Source organism: Arachis hypogaea, chromosome 3, assembly GCF_003086295.3.
Source record: "Arachis hypogaea cultivar Tifrunner chromosome 3, arahy.Tifrunner.gnm2.J5K5, whole genome shotgun sequence".
In the NCBI taxonomy this organism is placed as follows: Eukaryota; Viridiplantae; Streptophyta; class Magnoliopsida; order Fabales; family Fabaceae; genus Arachis; species Arachis hypogaea.
The window spans coordinates 106,067,456-106,092,635 of NC_092038.1; the positions used below are offsets into that span (position 1 = coordinate 106,067,456).

At 38.5% G+C, this 25,180-nt stretch overlaps 1 non-coding gene across 1 annotated transcript; it reads left to right on the forward strand.

Moving 5' to 3' along the window:
* Positions 1-13,181: 13,181 nt before the first annotated feature.
* On the forward strand, positions 13,182-13,285 carry LOC112792989 (small nucleolar RNA R71). Its single transcript, XR_003197704.1, has one exon. It is a non-coding gene; the product is annotated as a small nucleolar RNA R71 (small nucleolar RNA).
* Positions 13,286-25,180: the final 11,895 nt, after the last annotated feature.

Consider the following 25,180-nt stretch of genomic DNA (forward strand, 5'->3'; position numbering starts at 1 on the left):
TGTCCTATGAATCCATCACCTTTCTTAAATGAAAACTGTTTTTATTACAAAAGAACAAGAAGTACAGGATTTCGAATTCATCTTTAAAACTAGCTTAATTAGTTTGATGTGGTGACAATACTTTTTTGCTTTCTGAATGTATGCTTGAACAGTGCATATGTCTTTTGAATTTGTTGTTCATGAATGTTAAAATTGTTGGCTCTTGAAAGAATGATGAAAAAGGAGACATGTTACTGAGGATCTGAAAAATCATAAAAATGATTATTGAAGCAAGAAAAAGCAATGAAAAAAAAAGAGAGAAAAGAAAACGAAAAAAAGAGAAAAATAAAGAAATAAAGTTGTGATCCAAGGCAAAAAGAGTGTGCTTAAGAACCCTGGACACCTCTAATTGGGGACTCTAGCAAAGCTGAGTCACAATCTGAAAAGGTTCACCCAATTATGTGTCTGTGGCATGTATGTATCCGGTGGTAATACTGGAAGACAGAGTGCTTTGGGCCACGGCCAAGACTCATGAAGTAGCTGTGTTCAAGAATCATCATACTTAACTAGGAGAATCAATAACACTATCTGGATTCTGAGTTCCTAAAGAAGCCAATCATTCTGAATTTCAAAGGATAAAGTGAGATGCCAAAACTGTTCAGAGGCAAAAAGCTACTAGTCCCGCTCATCTAATTGGAGCTAAGTTTCATTGATAATTTGGAGTCTATAGTATATTCTCTTCTTTTTATCTTATTTGATTTTCAGTTGCTTGGGGACAAGCAACAATTTAAGTTTGGTGTTGTGATGAGCGGATAATTTATACGCTTTTTGGCATTATTTTTAGTATGTTTTTGGTATGATCTAGTTAGTTTTTAGTATATTTTTATTAGTTTTTAGTTAAAATTCACTTTTCTGGACTTTACTATGAGTTTGTGTATTTTTCTGTGATTTCAGGTATTTTCTGGCTGAAATTGAGGGACCTGAGCAAAAATCTGATTCAGAGACTGAAAAGGACTGCAGATGCTGTTGGATTCTGACCTCCCTGCACTCGAAGCGGATTTTCTGGAGCTACAGAAGCCCAATTGGCGCGCTCTCAACGGCGTTGGAAAGTAGACATCCTGGGCTTTCCAGCAATATATGATAGTCCATACTTTGCCCAAGATTTGATGGCCCAAACCGGCGTTCAAAGTCACCCTCAGAAATCCCAGCGTTAAACGCTGGAACTGGCACCAAAATGGGAGTTAAACGCCCAAACTGGCATAAAAGCTGGCGTTTAACTCCAAGAGAGGTCTCTACACGAAAATTCTTCATTGCTCAGCCCAAGCACACACCAAGTGGGCCCGGAAGTGGATTTTTATGTCATTTACTCATTTCTGTAAACCTTAGGCTACTAGTTTTCTATAAATAGGACCTTTTACTATTGTATTGAGACATCGAGGGGTAGCTATCTTCATTGTTATGCTATCTTAGATCATTGGGAGGCTGGCCTCATGGCCATGCCTAGACCTTGTTCTTATGTATTTTCAACGGTGGAGTTTCTACACACCATAGATTAAGGTGTGGAGTTCTGCTGTACCTCGAGTATTAATGCAATTACTATTGTTCTTCCATTCAATTCCGCTTGTTCTTGTTCTAAGATATCACTTGTTCTTCAACTTGATGAATGTGATGATCCGTGACACTCATCATCATTCTCACCTATGAACGTGTGACTGACAACCACCTCCGTTCTACCTTCGATTGGGTGAATATCTCTTGGATTCCTGATTGCACGATGCATGGTTGATCGCCTGACAACCGAGTGCTCGCCTGACAACTGAGCCAACCATTCCGTGAGATCAGAGTCTTCGTGGTATAGGCTAGAACTGATGGCGGCATTCAAGAGAATCTGGAAGGTCTAACCTTGTCTGTGGTATTCTGAGTAGGATTCGATGATTGAATGACTGTGACGTGCTTCAAACTCCTAGCAGGCGGGGCGTTAGTGACAGACGCAAAAGAATCGCTGGATTCTATTCCGGCCTGACCGAGAACCGACAGATGATTAGCCATGCTGTGACATAGCATAGGAACATTTTCACTGAGAGGATGGGAGGTAGCCACTGACAACGGTGAAACCCTTGCTTAAGCTTGCCATGGAAAAGAGGAAGAAGGATTGGATGAAGACAGTAGGAAAGCAGAGAGACGGAAGGGAAGGCATCTTCATACGCTTATCTGAAATTCCTACCAATGAATTACATAAGTATCTCTATCTTTATCTTTATGTTTTATGCGTTCATCACCATACCCATTTGAGTTTGCCTGACTAAGATTTACAAGGTGACCATAGCTTGCTTCATACCAACAATCTCTGTGGGATCGACCCTTACTCGCGTAAGGTTTATTACTTGGACAACCCAGTACACTTGCTGGTTAGTTGTGCGAAGTTGTGTTTATGCCATGGTGTTGAACACCAAGTTTTTGGTTTCATCACCGGGGATTATTTGAGTTGTGAAAAGTAGTGATCACAATTTCGTGCACCAATGAACCTGAAATCACTCAACAAACATATCAAGGTATCGAATAGAATTAAAGTGAATTGAATTTATCTATTTTAAGGCCTAAAAAGCATGTTTTCACATTTAAGCACAAATCAAGGGAGAATTGCAAAATCATGCTATTTTATTGGATAAATGTGAGAAAAGGTGATAAAATCTCCTAAATTAAGCACAAAATAAACCACAAAATTGGGGTTTAGCAAATCTCCCCACACTTAAACCAAGCATGTCCTCATGCTAAGAATAAAGAAGGACAAGAAAAGGGTATGAACATTTATTCAATGCAAAGAAATTATATAAACCTATCTACATGCATGCAACTAAATGCAAAATGATTCTACCTACTTGGTCAAAAGCAAATCAATCTCCAAGAGCATGTATGCACATGTAGGGCTAAGTAGTATGATAACTCATGAATCCTACCAATTTAAATATCAAAATGAAGTTCAAATAGACTTGCAAGAAGAAAAGCTCATGAAAGCCAGGAACAAGGCATTGAGCATCGAACCCTCACCGGAGGTGTATCCGCTCTAATCGCTCAAGTGTATAGGGTTGATCACTCAATTCTCCCCTAATCATGCTTTCCAAGATTTGTTTTTCATCTAACAATCAACAATTAATCATTGCATGCATACATTCATCATGAGGGCTTATTCATAGGTTGTAATGGGGCTAGGGTAAAGGTAGGGATGCATATGGTCAAGTGAGCTTGAAATTTGGATCTTTGATCAACTTAAACTTCCCACCTAACCCATGACCACCTATACAATTTGAGTACTAACCTAACTACCCATTCTTTACTTTTTCACATACTCATGCATTCTCTTTTGATTCACATTTCATATGCATTGATTCTTTATTGTTTGAGTTTCACTTTGGGGCATTTTGTCCCCTTTTATTTCTTTTTCTCTTTTTTTTCTTTTTCTATATATATATATATATATATATATATATATATATATATATATTATTTTTTTATCATTTTTTTTCTAAAGTATATACAAACGTATCAATGCATATGGTTTTACGTATAGTGCATGGATATGTACCCAATTCCCAAAATTTTGATGAAAATCTAAAAACACTCTTTTATCCCATCCCAATGTTTCCAACTCTCCCAAACTTGAATGATAAGCACTCTCACTAGCTTAAGCTAATCAAAGATCCAAACAAGGGACATTTATTATTTTTCACTTAAGGCTTGTAATGTGCTAAAATTAAGAACAAATGGGTTAAGCATAGGCTCAAAGTTGGCTAACAATGGAAGATAAAAGGTAAAGCTATTTGGGTAAGTGAACTATTTGAAATGATGGCCTCAATCATATAAATGCATATATACATGGAATAATGGACAAAAAGAATCAAACAAATCAAAGATTACAATCATAGAAAGAGAACAATGCACACAAGAATGGACAATAAATGGTTATAAGATGTAACCGCACAATTTGGCTCAAAACTCACATGCTTGTGTTCTTAGCTCAAAAACCATGTTCCAAAATACATTCTTCAAGCAAGTTCAACACAATTTTTTTTTTCAAATTGGTAGGGTACCCTAAAAATAGTTTCTTGGAAAAGAAATCATCACCCTAACCAAGTAGTTCTAAAAGAATTGATAGAATATATACAAATTATAACTAACATGCAACCTATCATACAATGCAACAACTAACTAGCAAAGGAAATCAAGAATTGGTGTTGAAAGAAAGAAATTGTTACCCATGGAGATCGGTCGGACGACCTCCCCACACTTAGAAAATTGCACCGTCCTCGGTGCATGCAAAGAAGAGCAAAGCGGATGGGTTGTTGTGATTGGTGAGCTTCTTCAAAGGTTGTGTAGATGAACTTGTTTGTTACCCCATTAGAAGTTTGTCCTTTCCTTCTTTTGGTGGCCAACCTCAAAGGAAAGAAAAAGAAAGAAAATAAAGCCTATAACAAAGATATAAAAGCAATTAGAACATAGGCGGGGGCTAATGCCAAAAAAAAAAAAGTATGCTTCTCAAATACATGGTAGCTACAACATGTGAGTGAGAAAGGAATTCAAGCAAAGGCATATTAACTAATACTTGATGCAAGAGAAAAGTCGAAGGATAGGTACATGACATGAAGAGCATGTTGCATCAAGCTTAATCAATAAATGACACAAACAAGATTAGTGATGAGCATGAGAGCATTTGGTCCCATCCTAACTCAATGATGATGAGGTAAAAAAACAAAGAATAATGAGTTAGGAAGGACTAAAGCACTAATCTTATGTGTAGAGTGAATATTATAATGAATGCAACAAGTCACAAAGCACCAATACTAACCAAGAAAGTCTCAACAATTGAGTAGGAAGATTCAACACCATTATTAAAATAAGAACATAGAAAAGAAAAGAAGAACAAGCTATAAAAACAAAACTAAAACGCAATGAATGAAAATAAGTAAATGTAACAAAATGAAGAATAGAAAAAAATGAGAAGTGGAGAATTGAAAAGAGAGAAGAAAGAGAGACAGAAAAGAAGAGAAGAAGGAAGAAAGAAAACAGGGCAGAACAGGGGAAAAACAGGGTGCAGAGGGCGACGCGTACGCGTCACGCACGCGTGCGCATGGGTGGGCAGGCGGCTAATAGCCATAAACTTGATAGCTACGATTTTAGGAAATTGCACAATCGGCAAAAATTCCTTCCGGCAAGTGCACCGGTTATCATCAAGTAAAAACTCACAATAGAGTGAGGTCGAATCCCACAAGGATTGGTTGAGTGAGCAATTCGGATTAGAAGTGTGTTCTAGTTGAGCGGAATCAAGATTTAGATGAGAATTGCAGAATGTAAAATTGCATGAATTAAAGAGCGAGAAGCTAAATTGCTGAAATTAAAAGGGGATGGGGGTGATTGCATGAATTTAATTGCAGAGTGTAAAGAGAAAGTGTAGATCAGAAATGGGGAATTCATTGGGTTTCAGGAGATATTGAGATCTCCGAATCAAAACATTTTTATCCCTTCCTCAACCAATGCATTCATTGAATTTTGCTTGGCAATCTTATATGATTGGATCCCAATCCCTTGGCTCACCAATTCTCTCTAAAAACAAACAAATTCCCAATCCCTTGGTTTAAATGTTCATAAGAAGAGATGATGCTCGATCACTGATTATACCACACAGTTTCATGAACCACAATTTGGTAGGATTACATGTCACAATATCCATCCAAACCCCAATCCAATTCACTGTGAGAAAGCTTCTCTAGCATGAATCCTCCATTCCTTTCCCAAGGTTCCGAAGGATTCCAATTATGGATAGTTTCTTTCCCAAGACAACTAACCAATGGAATTAGATCGAGAAGCTTTCTAACAAAATTCAAGAGAAAAGATTGAAGAAGAAGATAAAAAGTATTATTGATTCATTGAATTACAATAGAGCTCCCTAACCCAATGAAAGGGGTTTAGTGAGTCATAGCTCTGAATTCAATTACACAAAGTAAAACTAGAAAATGATCCAAAAGTTTTTAAGTCCCGCTCCTCTAACTTAAATTCTATCCTATTTATACACTTTCTAGATTGAGCTTCTGTTGTGTTTCTTGGGCTTTGAGGCCTTTCCTTGATTTCCTTTTGCTTTGGGTTTATGATCCATAATCCTGATGAGGCTGCTGATCTAATTCTGTAACATTCATTGAGCCAACTTAGTGATAATCAAGTAATGACACATGACTCAACAAATTGAAATTCCAGACTCATCAATTCTTCAGGCCCAATCCCATAAACCATGATATTCAATTGGGTTTCATACCAGAGTATGTTTAAGTCAATGTTTGTGCTCAAATACTAACTTAAACTGCAATATCTTTGGCCCAGAAACCCTTTCACAAAGTGGCGTTTAAGTTGCAGTTTAAGCTTAAACTGCAACTTAAACGTTGGACACTCCTGGAGGTGATATAATTCAAGCACGTTTAAGCTTCAGTTTAAGGTTAAACTGAAGCTTAAACGTGGAAATGGAAGAAGGCAATCCTGGATGGTGGAATTGTCGAACACGTTTAAGCTTCAGTTTAAGGTTAAACTGAAGCTTAAACGTGGAAATGAAGATTGCAACCCTGGAGGAGAAATTGGGTCGAACACGTTTAAGCTCCAGTTTAAGGTTAAACTGGAGCTTAAACGTGGAATGCTTCCTGGAGGGTGAAATGTCGAACACGTTTAAGCTCCAGTTTAACCTTAAATTGGAGCTTAAACGTGGGAATGAAGAAAGCAACCCAGGAGGAGAAATGTCGAACACGTTTAAGCTCCAGTTTAAGGTTAAACTGGAGCTTAAACGTGGAAATGGTTCCCTGGAGGAAAATTCTGGTCGAACACGTTTAAGCTCCAGTTTAAGGTTAAACTGGAGCTTAAACGTGGAAATGCTCCTTGGTGCAATTCTCATTCTGGCGTTTAACTTCCAGTTTAAGGTTAAACTGGAGGTTAAACGCCAGTTTCAGCATTCCTCAGCTTTCATGATTTTGGCGTTTAAGCTCCAGTTTAAGGTTAAACTTGCTTAAACTGGAGCTTAAACTGGAGCTTAAACTTGCTTAAACTGGAGCTTAAACTCCACATGTGATATTCAAGCTTCCTTTATTGATTTTGTTGCTTCCTTGCCTAACCTCTTCTTCCCTGAAATCATCCAAACAACTGCATCAAAGTCTTGCAAAATTTCATGAGAACTCTTCCATTCATAGCATTCAAGTAATATAACTAAAAACTCATGAAATTTGCATCAAAATCATACTGTTTGGATGGTTCATTTCTTTGTTATTCATTTAACCATTCTTGGTTACTTTAAGCTCAAGAAAATGCATAAAACAACTAAAACTAACAGAAAAATGCTAGTGAAACTAGCCTAAGATGCCTTGGCATCACAACACCAAACTTAATACTTGCTTGTCCCTAAGCAAGTCCTGAGTTAATTGAGAAGAAAGTATGAAACAGAAAGCAATTACATTGGCTATATTAGCAAGCATTTGAAGTTCATCAGAAGGGTTTTATGCAGAAAGTTGCAGCATCACTTTTTCATTCTTATCATGTAAGATTATCACTTTTTCATTGCATCCATCAAACACTGCTATGGCCTCTTGTTATTCTTATGTCTTTGGCACTTTTCCCTTCTTTGTTTTTCTTTTTCTTAGAGCTCCCTTGCTCCTTGTTTGCTCAGTGTCATGTGTTGCACAAGCCTTTGGCATTTTCTTTGTCTTATCAGTGCACTACACATATCCACTACAGGCATTTTAGTTCACATTTCTTCTTGAGACATTGGTGCCCAGCACCTCTTTGTGTGACTAAATGTTTTGTATTTAGGTTGCTCTTGATAATGGACTTTTGGTTGATAATCCTGGGTTGGTTAACCCAAGTTACCAAGTGTTGAAACACTCCTCAGAACCTATTCATCCAAGCATATCCTTAATACATAAACACCACAGGCATTTGTCTCAGAAGTTCAAACCATTGGTGCCTAGCTTATTTTCTCAATTTTTTTTTCTTTTGGTTGCCCTTTTTCAGTGGCTTTTTCTTCTTCTTTTTCTTTCTTTTTCATGGCCAAAGACATTTATTCATCAAGATCCATAGACAGTATTCAAACTTCTACACAAAAATGACAATTCTACACTCAATTTCTAGTGAGCTGACTAAACAATCAAGCATGCATACCACCACTTAATTCTACTTGATTTGTCACTAATTGAGCCAAGTTACTTTTGTTCAAACTTTTCTTTTATTTTTGGAAACAGAACAAGCATGGCAAGCATTTGTTTAAGAAGGTGAAGTTATATCCAAACATCTAGGCATTCACTTTATTCAAAGCAGTAAACAGACAAACATACTAAGAATTTCACATAAAACTCAAATGACTTAAAATGAAAGAAAGCTCATAAAGACAATTCACAAACTATTATTTGCTTATTAAGGAACAAGACCACCTTTCATTTGTTGCTTGGTTCTTTTTTATTCTTGGGGTCCTGCTTCTTCTTGCTTCTTACCTCTTTTTGACCACTTGTACTTCCTTTGTCTTTTCTTATGAGCTTTGTCCAGAATCCAGCTTTTTTCATTGTTTCTTCCACTCCTTTCTCAAGGATCACTGCCTTGTTCATTTCTCCTTCTTTCCTCCCTTTGAAATACTCATCAAAAGCTGGGAATGCTGGGTCCATCTTGTGTAGATGTTCCCCTATGTAGTTAAGCTTGATTTGAGAACTGATGTTGTAATCAGCTTGAATTGCATATCTTGCATTCTGCAAAGTGGTGGCTTCCTTGATTGCCAAAATATTGGCATCTTGGTGTTGGCATATGTGGCTGAGGGATTCCTGTAATTGTAAATTCTGTTCCCTTTGCAGATCTAGGAATCTTGATTCAAAGTTCCTTTGCATGTCCATCATTTTTAGGTGAAAGTCCTCTTGCCTCTCCTGAGACCTCATGTATTGTTGAGACATTCCTTCTATGATTTCCTGCATTCTGCTCATCTCCATGGGGTCTCTGGGAACTTGTTGCCTTCTTTCTGGATTTCCTTGCTCTTCTTGCTCTTCTTCTCCTTCTTGCTCTGCTTCTTGCTCTGCTTCTTGCTCCTTTTCTGCTTGTTGCCCTTCTTCATTTCTTCTTTTTGTATGTCTTGGAGCAATTGGGCCAAGAGTCATTCTGTGAGCAGTTATGGCCATTCCAGGATGTAGCCAATTAGGTCTTGCATCTTCAAGTGGTACTTGGGCATCGATGCATAGTCTGATGATGGTGCTAGGGAAGTGGAGCCAGGAGTCAGGGTCACTTTTCTCACTAAACTCTTGTATCTGTTCAGCAATGAGTTTATGAACTTTGATCTCCCCTCCCATCATAATGCAATGTAGCAAGATGGCTCTTTTAGGGACTATTTCTGAAGAGTTTGCAGTGGGTAGGATGGATCTCCTAACTATTGCATACCACCCTTTAGCTTCAGGTGTTAGGTCTCCCCTTCTCAAGACTCTTGGAGCCCCTCTTGTTTTTCTCACCCATTCAGCTCTGATGGAACAAAGGTCTTCAGCAATAGTCGAATAGTCAAGTTCTCCTATCATCCTATCCTCATAACTTGCTTGGCTGAAACGTATGTTTTTCAGGCCAAGAGTTTTCATGATTGCCTTGGGGCTGAAGTCAACTTCCACCCCTCTCACATAGCTTTTGTATGTGGGTTCCATGGTTGGATCCTCCCTCACTGCATTTGCATAAAACTCCTTCACCAGGTTGATGTTGATTTTAGTGATTGGCTTAGTCAGGAGCTCCCACTTCCTCTTTTTGATCTTCTCCCAAACACTTGGGAACTCATCCTTTTCAAGGTCAAAGGGAACCTCAGCTAGTATCCTTTTAGGTCTCATCCATTCGGCCTGAATCTCATGGAAAACTGATTTGTATTTCCATGCATCAAATTCCCTTTCCTCCTCCATTGGCTGCTTGTCTTTTCTTCTTTTGTGGCTAGATGAGGCTGCCATTGGTTCTTTAGTTTTGGAGAGTAACAAGCTAAGGTTGACAAGGTGAAGTAAGCAAATGTTGTTAGGAGTATGGTGAGGTTGTTTCCGGCAAGAGGTAGTTATGCTATGATGAAAGAATATGTGCAAGAAGGAGATTTGGTGGTGTGGAACTCGTTCCCCAAATGGTTCTTTATAGTTCATGCAAGTGAAAAATGGACGGCTAGGGTGATTTGTGAAGGATGGCTTGATGGTAAATATATGAATTAAGGAGAAGGACGAATTGCTTTTAACTTTCTTGGAAGTATTCTGGGTGTATTAAGTTGTACATGTAGCTATCTTTTCATGCAGAACTTCCTTTTCCCATGTGTTAGTTTCAAAGACTTGTGAACTCCCTTTTTGACCAAGACCGTACCTCCCCCCTTTGTCTTTTTCATCCATTCTTATCCTTACTTTTGTACCTGCACAAACAAACAAATTTGCTATCATTTTTTTCGGTCCATGTGAATAATGAATAGCACTTGCACATGTTTTTCATTCTTTTTGAATTGTAAATCAATGATTGACTTCATGAGCTTATAGCCGTGACTTTTGTATGTATGCACACTTATTACTGGACACCAAACTTAGTGTTTGGTAATGTCTCCTGATGACATGAAATCCCTTAATGAATGTGCATAATTCTAATAAATCATAGTCACTTTGGCTCTTTGATCCTAAACAATTTTACTACCTAAAGTAATTGAAATCAAAGTATTAAAACATGCAAATGGTATACTTGTCATGAATTTCTAAATCCAGAGGAACTTCTTGCTTTTCATTAACTTTGTTCAAAGAGGAACACCAAACTTAATGTTTGGTTGTGCACCTTGAATGAAGGATTGAATACAATTTGAATAAGATTTGGGAGTGCCTTCAGGCACACCAAACTTAGAGACTAATTGTATTTTACATGTAATGTTTAGTGCACCTTATCAACAGTTGTCCTAAGGATTCAAGTTCATGCATAAGAAACCATGCTTTATTAGATGCAGAGCAAAACAATAAAGAGTAAGGATACTAAAACATGGGTTGCCTCCCATGAAGCGCTTCTTTAACGTCACTAGCTTGACGGTTGTCCCTTGTTAGGGTGGATTGTAGTGCTTGATGTCCTCTCCTCTCACTATGAAAACGTCCCCATTTGATTCCTTCATGATTTCCAAATGTTCCATAGAAAGAACTTTCCTGATTGTGAACACTTGAGGGAGCTGGGAAGGAATGGGTTTGAGGCCAGGTGGAATTGGCAGATAATGACTTGATATCACTTTATCTCCCGGAGAGAAACCTTCAGTGGGAATTTTCTTGTTCCTCCACCCTCTTGGCAATTTCTTTACAACTCTTCCCTCTCTCTTGAGGATTTCTTCATTGACCCTTATGCCAGGAGGATCTTTCTGAGCTGTTTCTATTGATTCTTGTGGCTTTAACTCTTGCAATTCTTGTTTGCCTTCCAAGGATTGTTTCAGAGTTTCAGCTGCTGGATTGCTTTCCTCCAAACACAGATGGCTACTATAATCCATAGGCTTTTCAAGTTCTGGTTCAGGCTCAGATGCAGGTTTGAAAACATGGAAAATGAGCTGTTCATCATGTACTCTCAAAATTAGCTCTCCTTGTTCTATATCTATGAGTGCTCTAGCAGTGGCTAGAAATGGCCTTCCCAGAATGATAGGGTGTAGGTAACTTTCCTCCATGTCCAAAATGACAAAGTCTGTGGGGAAGAAATAATTTCCCACTTTCACCAGCACATTCTCAACTACCCCTTCAGCTTGCTTTTGAGTTTTGTCAGCCAATTGTATGATTACATCAGTGGATCTCACCTCATTCAGTTGTAGCCTCTTCATAAGAGTCAGAGGCATCACATTTATGCTAGCTCCTAGATCACAGAATCCTCTGTCAATTTTTGTTTCCCCTATGATGCAGGGGATATGAAAACTTCCTGGGTCTGTTTTCTTAGAGACTATGTCCTTCTTGATGAGTGCACTGCATTCTTTGTTCATTATTACAGTTTGTCCTCCCTTCAAAACTCTTTTCTTGCTCAGCAATTCCTTCAAATACTTGATATGTGTAGGCATCTGCTGGAGAATCTCAAGGAAGGGAATATTGATATGGAGAGACTTAAATGTCTCTAAAAACCTTGAATATGTTTTCCCTTTTTCACCTCCTCCTAACCTCTGAGGAAATGGTGCTTTTGGTTGATATGTTTCCAGCATGCCTTTATTTTGCAGTTCCTTGGCTTGCACAGTTTCACTTTCCTGCTTAGCTTCTTCCACACCTTCCTTCAAGATTTCTGGCTCCTGTTCTGAGGGTCTGATTCCTTCTTCTTCTGAGACTTCCTTCAATATGGTGATGGCCTTGCATTCTTCCCATCTCACTCCCTTTTGTTCCCCTTTAGGATTCTTTTCTGTGTCACTAGGGAACACTGCAGTTGACTTGGGGGCCTGTTGAGATAGCTCTCCTACTCGAGACTCCATCCTCTTGAGTTTTTCACCATGGTTCCTTAAGGTAGATCTCACATCCTCCCTAAAGCTTTTCAACTCACTTATGTCCTGACCCATGTTTGCTAGCATTCCTTCTATCCTGTTTAATTGATCTTGAAATTGTTGGTTCGGATTAGGTTGGGCAGGTTGATTATTTTGGCCATGATATGGTGGTTGGGAGTAAGTGTTTTGTGGGGCTTGGTATGATCTTTGGTTGGAGTTTTGGTATGTGGAATTGTTATGTTGGTTGGGGTTGTAAGGTTTATGGTTTTGTGGTTGGGTTTGCTGGTTTCCCCACCCAAAGTTTGGGTGGTTTTTCCAGCCTGGGTTGTAAGTGTTGGAATGTGGATCATATGGTTGCCTTTGTTGATTTCCCACATAGTTGGCCTCTTCCCAATCACCTCCTTCAGTGCTTACTTCCTCTTGATCTTGTGTGTGTATTGCAGCCACTTGATTTGTTTTTAAGTTCCTGGTGAGCTCTGCTAGTTGCTTGGCAAACACCTTGTTTTGGGCTAGAATTGTATCAACATGGTTCAGCTCCATAACTCCCTTAGTGTTGTGTCTCTCTGAAGCATAGTAGTACTCATTCTCAGCCACTGTCTCAATCACTTCAATGGCTTCTTCCACAGTCTTCTTCCTGTTCAATGAACCTCCTGATGAATGGTCTACAGCCTTCCTTGATTCATAAGAAAGTCCATCATAGAAAATATGCAATTGCACCCAGTCATGGAACATGTCTGGTGGGCATTTCCTTGTCAAATCCTTGAACCTCTCCCATGCCTCGTAGAGAGTTTCACCCTCTTGTTGTCTAAAAGTCTGAACCTCAGATCGAAGCCTATTGACCTTTTGTGGGGGGTAGAAACGTGCCAGAAACTTGCTTTCCACCTCATCCCAAGTTGTTAGGCTCCCCCTTGGAAATGATTCCAGCCACTTAGCTGCCTTATCCCTAAGTGAAAATGGGAACAAGAGCAGTTTATAGGCATCTTCCTGGACTCCATTGGACTTCACAGTGTCACAAATTCTCAGGAATTTTGTGAGATGTTGGTTTGGATCTTCATTAGCACTACCACCAAATGAACAATGATCCTCCACCAGTGATATTAGCTGTGGTTTGAGTTCAAAATTGTTGGCCTGAATGGGTGGTTTCTGAATGCTGCTACCACAATTCCCAGAGGTTGGGTTTATGTATGAACCAAGAACCCTCCTCTCGGGAATGGCATTGTTTCCATCAGCTCTCTCATGGTTGTGAACTTCTCTATCCATGTTGAGATCTAGAGCTTCCTCAAAATTGTCCTCAGATTCTCCTTCAGATTCTTCTTCTCTCAGTACTCTCTTCCCTCTTGCTTCCCTTCTAAGTATATGAAGGGTCCTCTCTGGTTCGGTATATGGAGGAGTTGATGTCTTTCCTCTCCTACCTGTCATACAAGAACACAGCACAGGCAACAAACAAGTGAAATACTCTTGGTTAATGGAAGAGTATGGTTAGAGCAATTGAGGAATTAATTCAAGTAGTTAGTGGGTCAGTGAGTTAGTTGCTTGAATTTAAAGGCATAAAGAAAGAAAGCAAGTAACAGAGTGCAGAAATTAAAATTCAACAAGTAACTTGAACTAAATTAACAAAACAAGAAAAATGCTCAATCTAGTTAACTTCCAATTTGAGAATTGTCAATCGAAAACCAATCCTCGGCAACGGCGCCATAAACTTGATAGCTACGATTTTAGGAAATTGCACAATCGGCAAAAATTCCTTCCGGCAAGTGCACCGGTTATCGTCAAGTAAAAACTCACAATAGAGTGAGGTCGAATCCCACAAGGATTGGTTGAGTGAGCAATTCGGATTAGAAGTGTGTTCTAGTTGAGCGGAATCAAGATTTAGATGAGAATTGCAGAATGTAAAATTGCATGAATTAAAGAGCGAGAAGCTAAATTGCTGAAATTAAAAGGGGATGGGGGTGATTGCATGAATTTAATTGCAGAGTGTAAAGAGAAAGTGTAGATCAGAAATGGGGAATTCATTGGGTTTCAGGAGATATTGAGATCTCCGAATCAAAACATTTTCAATTGGGTTTCATACCAGAGTATGTTTAAGTCAATGTTTGTGCTCAAATACTAACTTAAACTGCAATATCTTTGGCCCAGAAACCCTTTCACAAAGTGGCGTTTAAGTTGCAGTTTAAGCTTAAACTGCAACTTAAACGTTGGACACTCCTGGAGGTGATATAATTCAAGCACGTTTAAGCTTCAGTTTAAGGTTAAACTGAAGCTTAAACGTGGAAATGGAAGAAGGCAATCCTGGATGGTGGAATTGTCGAACACGTTTAAGCTTCAGTTTAAGGTTAAACTGAAGCTTAAACGTGGAAATGAAGATTGCAACCCTGGAGGAGAAATTGGGTCGAACACGTTTAAGCTCCAGTTTAAGGTTAAACTGGAGCTTAAACGTGGAATGCTTCCTGGAGGGTGAAATGTCGAACACGTTTAAGCTCCAGTTTAACCTTAAATTGGAGCTTAAACGTGGGAATGAAGAAAGCAACCCAGGAGGAGAAATGTCGAACACGTTTAAGCTCCAGTTTAAGGTTAAACTGGAGCTTAAACGTGGAAATGGTTCCCTGGAGGAAAATTCTGGTCGAACACGTTTAAGCTCCAGTTTAAGGTTAAACTGGAGCTTAAACGTGGAAATGCTCCTTGGTGCAATTCTCATTCTGGCGTTTAACTTCCAGTTTAAGGTTAAACTGGAGGTTAAACGCCAGTTTCAGCATTCCTCAGCTTTCATGATTTTGGCGTTTAAGCTCCAGTTTAAGGTTAAACTTGCTTAAACTGGAGCTTAAACTGGAGCTTAAACTTGCTTAAACTGGAGCTTAAACTCCACATGTGATATTCAAGCTTCCTTTATTGATTTTGTTGCTTCCTTGCCTAACCTCTTCTTCCCTGAAATCATCCAAACAACTGCATCAAAGTCTTGCAAAATTTCATGAGAACTCTTCCATTCATAGCATTCAAGTAATATAACTAAAAACTCATGAAATTTGCATCAAAATCATACTGTTTGGATGGTTCATTTCTTTGTTATTCATTTAACCATTCTTGGTTACTTTAAGCTCAAGAAAATGCATAAAACAACTAAAACTAACAGAAAAATGCTAGTGAAACTAGCCTAAGATGCCTTGGCATCAGCGGCAGAAGGGCGCGTACGCGCCGTGTGTGCTTACGCGTGGATGTGAAGATGGCGACCGACGCGGATGCGTCATGCATGCTGGCGCGTGGATCGCGGACACAGAGTAGGCACAACTTGGGCACAACTCTCTGGTTTTTGTACCAGGAGTGCGATATGCACCAACGGCGCACGCGCGTATGGCGCGCTTGCGCGCGGATGCTCCTTTTTATTTTTTGAAAACAGGACACTCTCCTAATCTACATGCATTTTAAAAGAATCAAAAATTAAATTTAACAACAAATCTTTTTGGTTTTTGAAAAATTTTCCAACATACTAAAAGCAAAACTTATACTACAAGCAAAATACAATTCAATAACAACTATTCTAATCAAAGCATGAATGCAATAAACAACCTATCAATAAAAGCAAAATGCATAAGAGTATAGAAAATAACAAAAACTACCTACAATGGCAACTCAAATTACTTATTAACCAAATCTAAAAGAGAGTGGAAAGAGTTTACCATGGTGGGGTGGCTCCCACCTAGCACTTTTAGTTTAAGTCCTTAAGTTGGACATTTGGTGGAGTCCTTGCTATGGTGGTTTATGCTTGAATTCGTCCTAGAATCTCCACCAATGTTTGCATCTCCAATGTCCACCGAGATCCCAAATTAGGCGCACAAGGCCTTCAAGTAAGCTCAAGTAAATGACAAGGCCCCAAGAGTGTTGATTGTTGAAATGAATTTCGGGGTCCCAAACTTGTTCTTGCACCCATCTTCTCGTTAACTACCGTAGTTAAATTTGGGTGACAAGAGTTGTGAATTCTCAATTGAGCATCCAAATATTCTCCTAGACCCATGCAATTTAGTTCCACACCAAACCTTGCAATCAAACTTTGAGCATGCAACCATAATGAACCTAGAATGATGTTTCCAACCACTACATGACTCTTTCTTACTCCTCAATCCACAAAGAGCTCTAAGTTGACCATCATTTTCAAGCAAACCATATTCAAGTGGGATAATAAAGCTTAGGGATAAGAGTTTTACCCACTTGAATGTTGTATTGGATGGTGACTTAGGAAGGGATATCTCCAATGGTCTTGCAAGTTCCATTCCCTTGTGCTCTTCTTTGATTATCTCCACCTCTTCACAAGCTTCTTCAATTTCAACCTCTTTCTCTTGGTAGCTTCCTTCCAATTCAATCTCTTCTTCATTGCTTACCAAGGGCATGGGAGGTTGTGCATCTTCTTCTTTGATCTTAATTTCAAGCTCAAGAGGAGAGGATTCAATTATAGATAAGAATTTCTTAATGATTGAATCCATCTCTTGATCAACCTCTTCCAATCTTTCATCACTCATACTATGCCTTGGAGGTTGCGCATTATCCTCCTCAACATCAAATTCAAGCCCATTGGAAGAAGGCTCAACAACTTCCATAAAATCTTCAACAACATCACTTGGTGTGGAAGTGTTCTCAAGCTTGAAATTCACCTCTTATTCAACTTCGCCTAGGTCTTCAACAACTTCTCTTCATTAACAATCTTTTCCTCCTCCACTTGTTGCAAGACATATCCCATCTCCTTGTCCTCATATTAAAATTCTAAAATCTCCTTCATGCTCCTTTCTTCGGTTGATTTCTCACACTCATCCGTGGAGATGCTTTGCTTGTTGCATGAGTCTTGTGAGTCCAAGATAGCGGTAATGTTAGCAAATTGAGCAATGATTTTTTCAAATATGGGAGGTGATTCATCTTGTGGTTAAGAGTTCTCATACATTGGAGGTGGTTCATCTTGGTAATAGTATGGAGGTGGTGGTTCTTGAGGGTATTGGGGGTTGAATTGGGGTGGTTCTTCATATAGTTCATATGGTTCACAAGGTGGTTAGTATGGTGGATATGGATTAGGGTCATAATGAGGTGTTTGGTAGTATGGGGCTTGTGAGTAAGGTGGTTCAAAATCATGTTGAGGGGGTGGTTCATAGGCATGTGGTGGTGGTTGTTGACAATCACAATAAAGGTCACCACATCCATTAGATTGATATGCATTAGGATTAGGAGTATACTCATAAGAACCCGAAGGTTGTTGTTGCCAAGAAGGTTGATCAATCCCTTGAGGCTCCTCCCATCTTTGATTCCCAAATCCTTGATGCATGTTGTCATTGTAGCTCCCATTTTCTACAACATAATTTGAGCCAAACTCATAGCCAAATTGGTGAGAATTCATAATAGCAAGAGAAAATAAAAACAAAACTAGCAAGAACTAATAAAAACTAACTCCTAAAACAAGCAAAAATTAGCAAAGAAGCATATTAACATATATACAATAGCCAATAACATAAAACCATTGCAACTCCCCGGCAACGGCACCATTTTGATGATCGGTTTCTTGACGATTTAGAATTCATCTAATGGAGTCTCATTGTAAAGTATAGTTTCCAAACCAATCAATAATCTTTTCATGCAAAAATTTTGGTTGTCACAAAGAACAAACCCGAAATAAGAATTAACCGGAGTATTTGGACTCCGGGTCGTCTCACAAGGAGTTGCAATGAAGTGTATGATTATTGGTTATGAGGTATTTTAGGGTTTTTGAGATTTTAGACAAGAAATGTAAATGGAAAAGAAAATAAACTAGCAACTAACAAAACTCTTGGCAAGATATGAAAATTAGAAGTCCTATCCTAGTTATCCTCCTTAATTATGACCACAAATTATTTATTGCCACCACCTTGTTAACCTTTAACCAAGGAGGAAAGTCAAGTGGATGAATTAACTTGATTCCACAAGTCCTAGCCAACACCCAAGGGGAAGACTTGCGTTAGTGGTATCCAAATCAATTAGCAACTTCCAATTGTCGATCAATCAAAGGAATTAGATAACTCAATCGTCACTAATTACTCCACCTAGGCCAAGAGGATCAAAATCTATACTAAAATCCAACCAAGCATTTCATCAAACACTTGGAAGGCATAAAAGGAAAGCATCGTAAATCAACAACAAGAATTAAATCTAACAACAATCAAATGTAAAGAATTAACACAACAATTAAAGGAAACAAGATCTACATGAATTACTTCAAATTTCATTGAAGGGAAATAGAAGAAGAAAGAGTGCATCAACAACAAAATAACAATTGCAAGAATGAAATACAAAATTAGAGAGAGGAAGAGTAGATGAACAAGAAATTGTAAGGGAAAAGTAAATCAAAACATGAATTAAACCTTGGATCCAAGAAGAATTAACTAAAACTACCCTAAAATCTAGAGAGAGGAGAGAGCCTCTCTCTCTAGAATTCTAGCCTAAAATATGATGAAAACTCAACTATGACTACTTGGTTCATTCCCCCTTCATTCCTTGGGTTCAATAGCATCAGAAATGAGTTGGATTGGGCCCAAAATGAGCTAGAAATCGCTGGCCACGAGTTGCTCTTTTAGTGAACCACGTGCTCCATCAGTGCGTCCGCACATATTCCTCATGTGCGCCCCTATACGCAAAGAAACATATGGCAAAATTTATATTATTTCGAAGCCCTAGATGTTAGCTTTCCAACGCAACTGAAACCATCTCATTTGGACCTCTGTATCTTAAGTTATGGTTGATTGAGTTCGAAGAGGTCAGGCTTGACAGCTTTACGGTTCCTTCATTTCTTCATAAGTTCTCCCACTTTGCATGCTTTTCTCCTCACTTCTTCCATTCAATACTTGCCTTATGAACCTGAAATCACTCAACAAACATATCAAGGAATCGAATGGAATTAAAGTGAATTGAATTTAGCTATTTTAAGGCATAAAAAGCATGTTTTCACATTTAAGCACAAATCAAGGGAGAATTGCAAAACCATGCTATTTCATTGAATAAATGTGAGAAAATGTGATAAAATTCTCCAAATTAAGCACAAAATAAACCACAAAATTTGGGTTTATCACTAACCACCGGAAGTCGGTGAAGTCGGTATTGACCTCCCCACACTTAAAGATTACACCGTCCTCAGTGCATGCTGAGATGTGCAAGTGGATAGGTGGCTCCAACTGATGCTTTTCTCCAAAGAATATGCAGATTAACTTGTCGGTCGCCCCATATAGAGGTTCTTCCTTTCCCTTCTTCGGTGGCCAGCCTGAAAGAAGAGGAAAAGAAGAAAAGTAACCCAAAAACAAAGATAGAAAACAAATAAAATATGGGTGTTAATGCCAAATAATAAGGGTCTCAATTACATGGTAGCTACAACATGCAAGTGAGAAAACAGTAGAAGCAAATGGCATATCAATAGTGCACAAATTGCAACAATGGAGAAGAGATAGTAGATAATGAAAGACAATATAAATTCATGTCAATGCAAAAGGAATGTAGGGATCATAAAAGATTGACATTGACAGAAAAATAATATCACCCAACATTGTAAAACAAGTCACTAAGCACCAAAATAATACCAGAAAAGATACAACAGTTGAATAAGAAAATTTAACACCAATGGAAAAATAATAAATTTAGAAAAAAAATAAAAATATACATGAAATAAAATGCAATGAATGAAAGTATGCAAATTAAGGAAAATAGAATGAAAGTGAAGAAGGATGAGAATTTAAAGGGATGAAGAAGAAGAAAGTAAGAAAGAAATAAGAAGGGAGAAGAGAAAATTAGGATTGAGGAAGAAAAGATAGGAATTCTAGCGCAGGGCTAGTTAAATTGTGCGTTGCATGCAACGCGTGCGCGTAGAGCACGTGTTCGCATGGTTTGTGCTATTTTCAAGTGACACGTATGCGTGGGTGATGCGCACGTGTAACCTGATTTGTGCTATTGGCGCGAGTGCAGCCTCGCGCATGCACAACTCTCTGTTTCATACGCACATTACCAAAATTTAGGGTGACGCGCACGCGTGAATGGGCTTATTTTGAAAAATGACGCGGACGCGTGGGGCACGCGTTCGCGTGATGAGGCTTGTGCTTCCAGCACAATTCCAGCCCATTCCATCATAACTTTCTGCTAGAAACCTATTTACGTCGATATCGCAGGGTCACGCATGCGCGTGAGTGACGCACATGCGTGGAAGGCTGATTTTGCAAGTGACGCAGACGCGTCAGGGATGCATTCACGTGGGCGTGTGCTGTGCCTATGGCACGCCTCCAGCCAAGCTCCCGCGTAACTCTCTACTTCTTTTCTTCTTGTTACGAAAGCACATATGACGTGTGCGCGTCAGCGACGCTTGCACGTCGCATGCTCTTTTCCCCTTCTTTTTTTAATGCAGAATGCAAAACGCAAAATGCAGATGACTATGCAGAAATTATGAATGAACACAAATAAAAATAAAATAAAATAAAAATAATAACAAAAAGGAAAGAATATACCATGGTGGGTTATCTCCCACCTAGCACTTTTGGTTTAAGTCCTTAAGTTGGACATTTGGTGAACTCCTTGTCATGGAGGCTTGTGCTTGAACTCATCCAGGAATCTCCACCAATGTTTGTAATTCCAATGGCCTCCAGGATCCCAAACTAGGCACAAAGAGCCTTCAAGCAAGTTAAAGCAAGTGACAAGGCCCCAAGAGTGTTGATTGCTAGACTGAATTTCGGGGTCCCAAATCTTGCTTTTGCACCCGTCTTCTTGTTGAGCATTATTGTTCCATCCGGGTGGCAAGCAATCTAAATTCTCACTGAAGCGGCCAAACAACATCCTAGACCCATTCAATTGAGCTCTACACCAACCTTTGCGTTTAAACTTTGAGCACACAACCATGTTGAACCTTGCTTGACAACTCCAACCACTAACCATCTTCCTCTTACTCTTAATGCCACAAAGAGCTCTAAGTTGACCATCCATCTCTAGTAGCCCATATTCAAGTGGGAAAGTAAAGGTTAAGGATAAGAATTTTACTCACTTGAATGTTGTATTAGACGGTAATGGCTTTGGGGGAGGTGCTTCTGATAATCTTGCAAGCTCCACTCCCTTGTGCTCTTCCTTGACAACTTTCACCTCTTTGCAAGCTTCTTCAATATGAACCTCTTCCTCTTGGGAGCTTTACTCCATTTCAATTTCTTTTTTATTTCTCACCAAGGGCATGGAAGGTTGTGCTTCTTCTTCTTTAATCTCCATCTTTTGATTAAACTCTTCCAAGTCTTCAACCATGATATGCCTTGGAGGTTGTACACCCTCCTCAACATCAATTTCAAACGTCTTTGAAGGAGGCTCTATAACTTGACTTTCCCATGGAGGTTCAGCATCTCCTAAGTCTTCAACCATTTTTTCCTCTTCAATAATTACGGCTTCCTCCAGTTGTTTTAGCATAAAATCATACTCCTCCTTGATGATTTTCTTTCTATGACAACTCCCTTCAACTACTCTTTCATCTTCAAGGGTCTCTCCTACCTCCACATTTTGGGCTTCCTCTTGCTCTTCTATGAAAAGGGCCATGTGTAACTGATCCATTGCGTCCCTAAGACGATCCCTTCTCTCTTATTCCATGTTACTAGCATAATTGGGATCGTGTTGCTCTTGGGTTGATGGATGTGGGTGTTCTTCCATAGAGGGTGGTGGTGTACTAGAGCTTGAGGGTTGAGTATTGGAGGTAGGGGGTTGGTCCATGCGGGATATAAGATTTTGGAGTGTAGAGGTTAGACTAGTGATAGAGGCAAGTGTGGTATGAAGCTCTGTTTGCTCTTGGTGAATAGTGATGAACGGATTTTTGACGGTATAGAATTTCACAGATGAATTCTCGTTGCAAGTATAGTTTCCAAACCAATCAAAAATCCTTTCATACAAAAGATTGTTTGTCACAAGTAACAAACCCCTAATTTTATAAACCGAAGTATTCAAACCTCGGGTCGTTCTCCCTAGGAATTACAATAAAGTGCCTTGTTATTGGTTAGAAATGTGCTTTGGGGTTTTGGATAAGAAGCATGAAAAGTAAATGGCAATGAAAATAAACTAACAACTATAAAAGGCTCTTGGCAAGGTATGAAAATTAGAAGTCCTATCCTAGTTATCCTTCTCAATTGTGATGAGAATTGTTCATTGCTACCACTTAGTTAACCCTTACTAAATAAAGGAAAGTCAAGTGGATGAATTGACTTGAGCCACAAATCCTAGCCAACTCCCAAGGAAAGACTAGCTTTAGTGCACTCCAAACCAATTAGAAATCTATCCAATTACCAATCAACAAAGGAATTAGATAACTCAAGTGTCACTAATTACTCTACCTATGCCAAGAGGAACAAAATCTATATTATATCTAGAAGAGGCATTTCAACAAACACATAAAAGGCAATAAAAGTAAACAACATAAATTGCAAGAATTAAAGAGAGATCTAACTACAAAGGCAAGAGATCAACAATAGAAAAGCAAAGAAGAACAATTATTATGAATTACCACTTATTGAATTGAAAGAAAATGGAAGGAACAATAGTAGATCTACAACAAAGTATAAGAACAACATAAAGGAAATTACAATAAAAGAATGGAAGAAGAATGAATGTAACAACAAGAAATTGAGAAGATAGAAGTAGAAGAAGATGAATTAAAATCTAGATCTAATAACTAAACCTAATCCTAATCCTAATCCTAGAGAGAAGTGAGAGCTTCTCTCTCTAGAAACTACTTCTAAAACTAAACTATGACTAATGGTAACTAACTTCTAAAGTATGAGAGTATGTTCATTCCCCCTTCAATCCTTGGCTTAAATAGCATCAGAAATTAGTTGGATTGGGCCCACAAGACTTCTAAAATCGCTGGCCACGTTTTGCTTTAAGTGAACCAGGTGGCAGCAACGGCGCGTGCACGTACTATGCACGTACGCATCACATGCGCGGTTCAACCATAGCAAATCTTATATCGTTTCAAAGCCCCGGATGTTACCTTTCTAACCCAACTAGAACCGCATCATTTGGACCTCTGTAGCTCAAGTTACGGTCGTTTAAGTGCGAAGAGGTCGGCTTGACAGCTTTCTGGTTCTTTCATTTCTTCATGAGTTCTCCAACTTTTCATGCTTTCTTTCTTCATTCCCTTGATCCAATCTTTGCCTCCTAAACCTTAAATCACTTAACAAACATATCAAGGCATCTAATGGAATCAAGGAGAATTAGATTTAGCTATTTTAAGTCCTAAAAAGCATATTTTCACTCTTAAGCACAATTAAAGGAGAATATACAAAACCATGCTAATTCATTGGGTAAATATGAGAAAAGGTCTACAAAATACTCTAAATTCAATACAAGATAAACCGTCAATTTGGAGTTTATCAACCTCCCCACACTTAAACCTTAGTATGTCCTCATGCTAAACCAAGAATGAAATAAGGGATATGACACTTATTCAAAGCAAAGAAACTATATGCATGCAACTAAATGCGAAATGATTCTACCTACTTGGTTAAAAAATAAATCAATCTCCAAGACATACATGCACAAGTAGGGCATAAGATCATATAACGATTCATGAGTCCTACCAATTGAAGTATAAACATGAAGTTTACATAGACTTGCAAGAAGAACGCTCGTGAAAGCCGGGAATCAAGGAATTGAGCATCGAACCCTCACCGGAAGTGTTTGCACTCTAGTCGCTCGGTGTTTGGGGTTGATTCACTCAATTTTCCCCTAATCATGCTTTTCAAGATTTGTTTTTCATCTAACAATCAACAATTATTCAATGCACGCATACAATTATCATGAGGTCTTTTCTTTAGGTTGTAATGGGGCTAGGGTTAAGGTAGGATGTATATTTGGTCAAGTGAGCTTGAAGTTTGAATCTTTGATAGGCTTAGACTTCCCACCTAACCTATGACATCCTATACAATTAAGTTCTAACCTAACTACCCATTCTTCACTTTTCCACATACTCATGCATTATCTTTTCATTTCTCAACACATATGCATTGACTTTTATTTGAGCTTTACTTTGGGGCATTTTGTCCCCTTTTTTATTTCTTTCTTTTTCTTCTTTTTCTTTATTTTTCTATATTTTTTTCTTTTTTATATTGTTTTTTTTCTTTTCTTTTTCTCATTTTTTTTATATACAAGAGCATCAATGCATAAGGTTTTACATTTGATCAATACATGAGTATGTACCCAATTCCTAATATTTACACTAATAATACAAAACTACCCTTTTATTCACCCAATGTCCCAAGGTTCCCACACTTGAATGATACTCACACACACTAGCCTAAGCTAATCAAAGATCCAAATTAAGAACATTTATTGTTTTTCGCTTTAAGGCTTGTAATGTGCTAAATTAAGAACAAAGTGGGTTAAGCGTAGGCTCAAATTGGCTAACAATGGATGATAAAAGGTAAGGCTTTTTGGGTAAGTAAGCTAAATGAAATGATAGCCTCAATCATATAAATGCATGAATACACAAAATAATGGACATAAAGAATCAAACAAATCAAAGATTACAATCATAGGAAGAGAATAATGCACACAAGAAGGACGATAAGTGGTTATAAGATGTAACCACACAATTAGGCTCAAATCTCACTTGCTTGTGTTCTTAGCTCAAAATCCATGTTCCAAAGTACATTCTTTCAAGCAAGTTCAACAAAAATTTTTTTTTTCAAACTGGTAGGTTGACCTAAAACGGTTTCTTGGGAAAGA